The following is a 9,132-nucleotide window of genomic DNA, read 5'->3' on the forward strand; positions in this document are numbered from 1 at the left end:
ACACACATATTTTACACATTCCTATCTATTGAGAGGGGAGGATCCTCCTACATGCCATGCATGTGATTCCCCTCTCACAGTGGAGCATATTTTATTGCATTGTATTGATTTTAAACACATACGAGATAAATACTACGATGTCTCCGACATGTACACTTTGTTTCATGCCGTGAGACATAATCGTATTTTTAATTATCTCAAAGAGATCGGTATTTTAAGCAAAATATGAACGTTTTCTCATCATACATCGTATCAACTCAACATTTCATCGTTTCATCAACATTGTGCATGAGTCATGTGTTTTAGCCAAATTTATTTTATCCCATGCAAACCTTCTTTTTTTTTTATCAAATTAACATTTACAATCTGTGTTTTAGTCCTTACTTGCTTTTTCTTACCCTGAACTTTTATCCTGATATTAATGCATGACTTGTAGTTTGGCCCTAAATGACCTTAGTTGTCGATGGGCCGTAAAACTCAAACAAACAAAACAAACTTTAAAAAAGTTTATTTCAGTTGCGTTGCTTTCATAGCAAGTCTAAAACAGTTGATAAGTTAATCAGTTACTGAACCATATATATTTTCATGTTGAAGGACTGTAAAGTAATAATTAAACATGCACGACACGCACGCACTTTTTTCAATTGATGCATAAAATACATTATTTGGTGCTTCTAAGTGTTTAAATTGTTCATTATAGAATGCTGTGAATGCACAATTTGCTAAATATAATTCTTATTTGCTGAAAGGAAAAAATAATTTCCGCCAAAGCAAACTTGAAAGTTAGTGTGAGACCAGCTGTTAGGCTAAAAAAATAGTTAAAAGTAAGTAAGCATTGTGCAATTAGAATTTCTACAATGTACAGGACCATTATCGGTAAACACAGTCATGTGTAACATATACCACCACACACACTCGGATACATTGAGACTTAGTTGGAAATTTGTGTAAATTTTGATCGGCAGTTTTGAAGGAGCCCCACCTTAAAGGCCCACTACCTTTCCAAAACAGTTTTTGATTTTTAAAATGGGAATGTAAAACGAGATAAATAATTTTGTAGAGTGGCAACTGTTATTAACTTAATGTTAATACTACACTTGTTATCACCTCCTAAACAATTTAATTAAATAAATAAAATGTTAAAGGGCCTTAACGGTCATCTGACTACCTTGACAATAGTAAAATTAATTATATATGGTGTCACTTTGTCAGGATCATGTCAGGATCATTTTCAATTTCTTTCAACAAATTTTATTTCAAACAAGAGGCCCAAGGGCCTTTAAATATAGGAAATTAATTAGACATAGTGTCATGGTAGTCATCTTCGATTTGGGATCAACCAGAGATGTAACAATACTTTGTCTGGACCATGTCAGGATCATTTCATGCAAGTTTCAGCCAAATCCCTTCGGTAGAACTTGAGAATAAGTTCAAAATGTGTTTTCAAGATGGCGGCTGTGACGGCCATCTTGGATTTCGGATTGACCCGAAAAATAACAACACTTTGTCTGGACCATGTCAGGATCATTTCATGCAAGTTTCAGCCAAATCGCACCGGTAGAACTTGAGAAGAAGTTCAAAATGTGTTTTCAAGATGGAGACTGTGGCGGCCATCTTGGATTTCAGATCGACCCGAAAAATAACAACACTTTGTCGGGACCATGTCAGGATGATTTCATGCAAGTTTCAGCCAAATCGCACCGGTAGAACTTGAGAAGAAGTTCAAAATGTGTTTTCAAGATGGCGGCTGTGGCGGCCATCTTGGATTTCGGATCGACCCGAAAAATAACAACACTTTGTCGGGACCATGTCAGGATCATTTCATGCAAGTTTCAGCCAAATCGCACCGGTAGAACTTGAGAAGAAGTTCAAAATGTGTTTTCAAGATGGCGGCTGTGGCGGCCATCTTGGATTTCGGATCGACCCGAAAAATAACAACACTTTGTCTGGACCATGTCAGGATCATTTCATGCAAGTTTCAGCGAAATTGCACCGGTAGAACTTGAGAAGAAGTTCAAAATGTGTTTTCAAAATGGAGACTGTGGCTGCCATCTTGGATTCAGATCGACCCGAAAAATAACAACACTTTGTCGGGACCATGTCAGGATCATTTCATGCAAGTTTCAGCCAAATCGCACTGGTAGAACTTGAGAAGAAGTTTAAAATGTGTTTTCAAGATGGAGACTGTGGCTGCCATCTTGGATTTCAGATCAACCCGAATAATAACAACACTTTGTCGGGACCATGTCAGGATCATTTCATGCAAGTTTCAGCCAAATCGCACCGGTAGAACTTGAGAAGAAGTTTAAAATGTGTTTTCAAGATGGTGGCTGTGGCGGCCATCTTGGATTTCAGATCGACCCGAAAAATAACAACACTTTGTCGGGACCATGTCAGGATCATTTCATGCAAGTTTCAGCCAAATCGCACCGGTAGAACTTGAGAAGAAGTTCAAAATGTGTTTTCAAGATGGCGGCTGTGGCGGCCATCTTGGATTTCGGATCGACCCGAAAAATAACAACACTTTGTCGGGACCATGTCAGGATCATTTCATGCAAGTTTCAGCCAAATCGCACCGGTAGAACTTGAGAAGAAGTTTAAAATGTGTTTTCAAGATGGCGCCTGTGGCGGCCATCTTGGATTTCGGATCGACCCGAAAAATAACAACACTTTGTCGGGACAATGTCAGGATCATTTCATGCAAGTTTCAGCCAAATCGCACCGGTAGAACTTGAGAAGAAGTTCAAAATGTGTTTTCAAGATGGCGGCTGTGGCGGCCATCTTGGATTTCGGATCGACCCGAAAAATAACAACACTTTGTCGGGACCATGTCAGGATCATTTCATGCAAGTTTCAGCCAAATCGCACCGGTAGAACTTGAGAAGAAGTTCAAAATGTGTTTTCAAGATGGCGGCTGTGGCGGCCATCTTGGATTTCGGATCGACCCGAAAAATAACAACACTTTGTCGGGACCATCTCAGGATCATTTCAGGTAAGTTTCAGCCAAATCGCACCGGTAGAACTTGAGAAGAAGTTCAAAATGTGTTTTCAAGATGGCGCCTGTGGCGGCCATCTTGGATTTCGGATCGACCCGAAAAATAACAACACTTTGTCGGGACCATGTCAGGATCATTTCATGCAAGTTTCAGCGAAATTGCACCGGTAGATCTTGAGAAGAAGTTTAAAATGTGTTTTCAAGATGGAGACTGTGGCTGCCATCTTGGATTTCAGATCGACCCGAAAAATAACAACACTTTGTCGGGACCATGTCAGGATCATTTCATGCAAGTTTCAGCCAAATCGCACTGGTAGAACTTGAGAAGAAGTTTAAAATGTGTTTTCAAGATGGAGGACTGTGGCTGCCATCTTGGATTTCAGATCAACCCGAATAATAACAACACTTTGTCGGGACCATGTCAGGATCATTTCATGCAAGTTTCAGCCAAATCGCACCGGTAGAACTTGAGAAGAAGTTTAAAATGTGTTTTCAAGATGGTGGCTGTGGCGGCCATCTTGGATTTCGGATCGACCCGAAAAATAACAACACTTTGTCGGGACCATGTCAGGATCATTTCATGCAAGTTTCAGCCAAACGCACCGGTAGAACTTGAGAAGAAGTTCAAAATGTGTTTTCAAGATGGCGGCTGTGGCGGCCATCTTGGATTTCGGATCGACCCGAAAAATAACAACACTTTGTCGGGACCATGTCAGGATCATTTCATGCAAGTTTCAGCCAAATCGCACCGGTAGAACTTGAGAAGAAGTTTAAAATGTGTTTTCAAGATGGCGCCTGTGGCGGCCATCTTGGATTTCGGATCGACCCGAAAAATAACAAAACTTTGTCGGGACCATGTCAGGATCATTTCATGCAAGTTTCAGCCAAATCGCACCGGTAGAACTTGAGAAGAAGTTCAAAATGTGTTTTCAAGATGGCGGCTGTGGCGGCCATCTTGGATTTCGGATCGACCCGAAAAATAACAACACTTTGTCGGGACCATGTCAGGATGATTTCATGCAAGTTTCAGCCAAATCGCACCGGTAGAACTTGAGAAGAAGTTTAAAATGTGTTTTCAAGATGGCGGCTGTGGCGGCCATCTTGGATTTCGGATCGACCCGAAAAATAACAACACTTTGTCGGGACCATCTCAGGATCATTTCAGGTAAGTTTCAGCTCAATCCCACTGGTCAAACTTGAGAAGAAGTTCAAAATGTGAAAAGTTAACGCACGGCGGACGGCGCACGGCGGACGGCGCACGGCGCACGGCGGACGGCGCACGACGACGGACGAAACATGATGACTATAGGTCATCCTGACCCTTCGGGTCAGATGACCTAAAAAAGATATGAAATTTTTGTAATAATTTTCGTCTTATGTTTTCCTCCGTCATCCTAAATACCGCGCGGTAGTTGACCATTACTGCGGCAGACGGTAAAACAGCAAAATGACTCTCCATTGTTATCTTATATTACGCAGGAAATCTTGCATATGTTTGATGTTGTAACCTCATCTTAGGCCATCAGTATATATTTTCTGAGGTAATTAATGTTTTTAAGAAATCTTTATATTTTGCTCCAGAAAGGTAGTGTGCCTTTAAGCTTGTTATCAAATTGGTTCAGCTAAGCAATATGCACATCAAGGGTCCTTACACAATCACAGAAAAAGCAGCTGTGACTTTAAGCACTAATCCGATGCCCACAACTAGTAATTTTACCTCCGGAGTGCCACATGTAATGAACTAGTCCGATAAGAACTAGTGACTCACCATTTTAAACTGATAAAAATTGGTAAATATAATACATTTACAAGAGCGGTGGTCAATAGCATTTTTCTATACATTTTGAGTGCATTCTGTATCCAATTATTTCAGCCCAGATGCATCATTTAATCCTGTAATTTGGGTAATTTTTCCAAAACCATGAACTAATCATGACTGAAGTGCTGAAGCAAAATGGCTGTATAGATGCTCCACCGCTGACAGAGCATAAACGATACCCATCATTTGAACAATAAGTGTTGTATAATCGTGTTTTTATGTGTCTAATTAACACAAAAGTGCATATAAAATAATTTTTGCTTTTGTTGCATGCGCAATCAGCACTTAATTCCATATAGGGCATAGTGGCATGGAATTACCACCTTTACTTCAAGATTAAATACTAATCAAAGTACTGTAAGTACTGAACTGAAAAAGCATTGATGTAACAAAAATTTAGTTCAAAGAAGGCAAATATGTCATTAGTAACATTTTTGGGTGTGTATTTTCTTGCAAGTCTCATGTCATTATCTAGTTTGGTTATTTATCTTCCAAGTATTCATTTAATTAATTTTGGATAAATTGTTAAGATTGCAGACAACCATTCCTCCTCATATCAAAAGATGAATCTAAAAATTATGAGAAGATTTTAAGAAAATGCTAGAAAATTTCTTTAAGATTTGAACTTTGAACCTATCTTGAATTCAACAGTTTCAACAAATATTTACAGTCAGTGTCATGTAACCTTTTCTCTAATGTTTGAATGTAATTGTCTGAATAACAAAATAAAGAAACATTTTGTAGTTATGATTATTTGATAATTGATCTTGAGGACAAGGCTGTGAAGACCTACAGCTAATAACAATCTGCAGTAAAATGACAACAAGGGAAACATTAAGACTCCATAAGAAGAAAGTATAATCTGACAGATGGATATCCCTTGATGGCATTTTTACAAAGTTCATGGCTTATGCTGCGAATGTTGTTTACAGACCTCATTTATAAGGAACTATGTGCAATGCATATAACATACAAGTATTTTTTTCGATTAACTATATGGTACAGATCTATTACAGGAGGAAAGGGCAAAAGGCAATTAATTAGATAATTATCAAGAGAAGAAATGAAATGACAAAAACTAAGGGTCACATGTTTATTTAGAAGAATTGGTTACTTCATCAAAATGAAAACTGAATTGTTTTGAATTATGTTTATTCAAAAATACTTTAATACAAACATGAAATAACATCATAATACATTATTTTTTCTAGTTCTCTTCTGTGATACACACGATGTATTCAGGCATATTAGTAAGTAATGAGCAGTTCTTGATACTTTGCTGCAATATTGAAGAAAAGTCATATCAAAGTCAGATTCAGTATGATACTGTCTCTATATAATGCATAAAATGGACACTGAGAATTCTTAACAGCATATTAAAACAACCATTCTCAAAACCAGTGTGTTATTTGTATACATTGACATGTACATTCGACCCTCGATAATCTGGACACCTTCGATCCCAGCCTAAACCGTCCAGATTACAAATTTTCCGGACTGCCGAATTTCGTGTACCCTAGTCAATTTTGAAATTGTCATACACAAGTTACTCCCCTTGACCTTGTAAATCAATGATGGGTTTTTATGTTTATGTACTAAATAAATACTTTGTTTGTTATGTTTTAAAGGTTTTTTTCCCATTAAATTATAATGTTAAGAATATGAAATTAACATACATGTAATCACACATTATTGGCAACTTGTTGTTAATGTCACATTACTGTTTATACATGTATTGGTAACAAGATCAGAAACAGTTGCAAAAACATTTGATAGAGGCATCAACTAATGGGAACAACCAGAAGTGTTAAAATTTGTGTCATTTTGGTAAACACACTGCACAAAGTCAAGAAGTAAAACTGTTTAATATGTTTCTGTTGTAGCAAATAATTGAATGTCATTCCATATACAATGTACTTATATGGCCGTGTCACAGATGTGAATCACTGAAATATACATTGTAGTAATGATAATTCAGGCGTGATGATGGGTAAATAAATTATCAATTTATATTATAATTGTAGGATATTTCTATATATATCTAAATGCAAAGTTACTCGACACTCGCTAATTGTCATCACTTGATGTTTTGCAACATTACAGTCAATGGGACAGAATTGTAGTTCTGATAATGACCGTCTGTCAGAACATATATAGTGTGTTTCATTCAAGCCAAGAAAACTCTTTTTTGTTTGTTTGAATTTTACAACAAAACAGAAAGACTAACACATGAGTCAGTCTGTGAAGTTAAACGTTTAAACACCTTCTATCTCTCCACAGATTGATAATCGGCAGTATGTCAAATGGTGACAACTCTTTGCAAAAGTTGCAAATATACTGGATTTACTTTTTTTGTATTTTGGTGTTTTAATTGGCATTATGAAACAACGCGAACGAGAAGCGCCAACCCATATGCCTGTTGTCCAGAGCTACATGTATGTTGTCGCAGCTAGTTTAATATATGCCTGATAGTCATCCTTAGAATCATTTCACTGCTTCCAAAGTAATTCTGATAATCTCCAGTCTTCAACAATTATGAATCTGCTTCAGATGATTAGCCAATGAGTCCTGTAATTATAAAAATTAACATACACTATATATGTAATTATTCTTAATTTGTTATAAAAAAAGTTACAGAAATCATCTAACAATGACAAAAGGAAGATATTGGACTCATGTATACAAGTACTTTAAGTTAAAGATGCTCCACCGCCGACAGAGTATAAATGACATTTGAACAATAATTAGTGTTTAATCGTGTATGCATAAGTCTAATTAACACAAAAAATAATATAAAATAATTTGTTTTGCCTTTGGGTCAAGCGCAATCAGTACTTCCTTCCATATAGGATATAGTGCTACGGAATTTTTTCGGGATGCAATTAATTATTTTTTTGATATTTTTAACTTGAAGTAAAATTAGAAGCTCAAACTTTTCAACGGCGATAATGGTGTAAAGTAAGTAACCTACTAACTGAAGAAAAATACTAAATCGTCTGCTGCCGTTTTTGATAGTGAAAAAATACCATTTGTCAGCGGTGGAGCATCTTTAAATATATTAGCATCATAATTAATTTGTCTCCTCTACCTGATACACATTGATAAAATACAATGTTTTTTACTGTTAGCAAAACTTACTTTAAACCAAATACTGTAATATTGAGCAAGTGTAAATTTACCATGTATGATATATTACAGTGCACAGGTTATTGTTTATTTTGGTAAGTGTTATTATAAATTCTCTGAATCCATGAAGTTATATATGTAGTGACTGTTTAATCGATGTTTTAAGTTCATACCGCCAATTTCGAAATCCCAGATATTAATTGTCTTAAATAAATCTAGCATTACAATTCTTCTATTTATCTAAAGCAATTCTGTATTCACGTGTGTATTACACACATATGTACGTATTGTGTATGGATCTATATCATGCATTGTTTTGCCTACAAATAAACACATGCTTTTTGTGATGTTTATATTTTATAGACATATTGACAATCTGGTAAATTGACTCTATGCATTAATATTAAATTTGATGTCATACCATTAGAAAATAATACCAAAAATGAATCTTGTCAACTGCTAATATAAAAACAAACTACTTCAAATTTAAAGTGATAGTCAATTTTGTTCGTTGCGTTGTAATAAAATAAAACGTCGATTATATGGATGTTAGCAGGAATTCACCCATACTCATGATGTTGTAAGTTCACTTCATGTGCCGATGTCTGTCAAATCGTTCATATAATAATATAATCCCTATTGAGATTCCTCCTCTAGACTCTTTTATATTCGGACGTCTGATAGATGTCTCTCGTCGGAATCCCTACTCGGGCCTTCTAAACTTTATTCTGGAAAATCAAGTCAGGTTGACCTACCTCTTGTAAGGGTCTATTACAGAAATAATCCAACTGCAGTGGTTTCCACACTGGCACACATCGATAATGGAGATATTTTTCTCTCAAAACGCACATATATTATGAAGTGACATGTATTGAAAACAAAAAACCATCTCATTTTGCAAATGATGTCTTGTTCTATCGCTACTTTGAGCAGCCATTTTGAAAGTTCCTCGCTGTCACATGACCACTATAGTGCGTTCCAGATAATGCCTATTACACTGAATGGAATAAGGTTATACAGGTAATGAATTTTATTGAAACAGACTATAGTGGTCACACGACAGAGTGGGACTTTCAAAATGGCTGCTCAAAGTAGCAATGGAACATAACATTGTTTACAATATGGGATGGTTCTTTGTTTTTAATATGTGTCACTAAATAATATATGTGCGTATGGAGAGAAAAATATCTCC

This window comes from Argopecten irradians, unplaced genomic scaffold (genome assembly GCF_041381155.1).
Source record: "Argopecten irradians isolate NY unplaced genomic scaffold, Ai_NY scaffold_0373, whole genome shotgun sequence".
Classification (NCBI taxonomy): domain Eukaryota; kingdom Metazoa; phylum Mollusca; class Bivalvia; order Pectinida; family Pectinidae; genus Argopecten; species Argopecten irradians.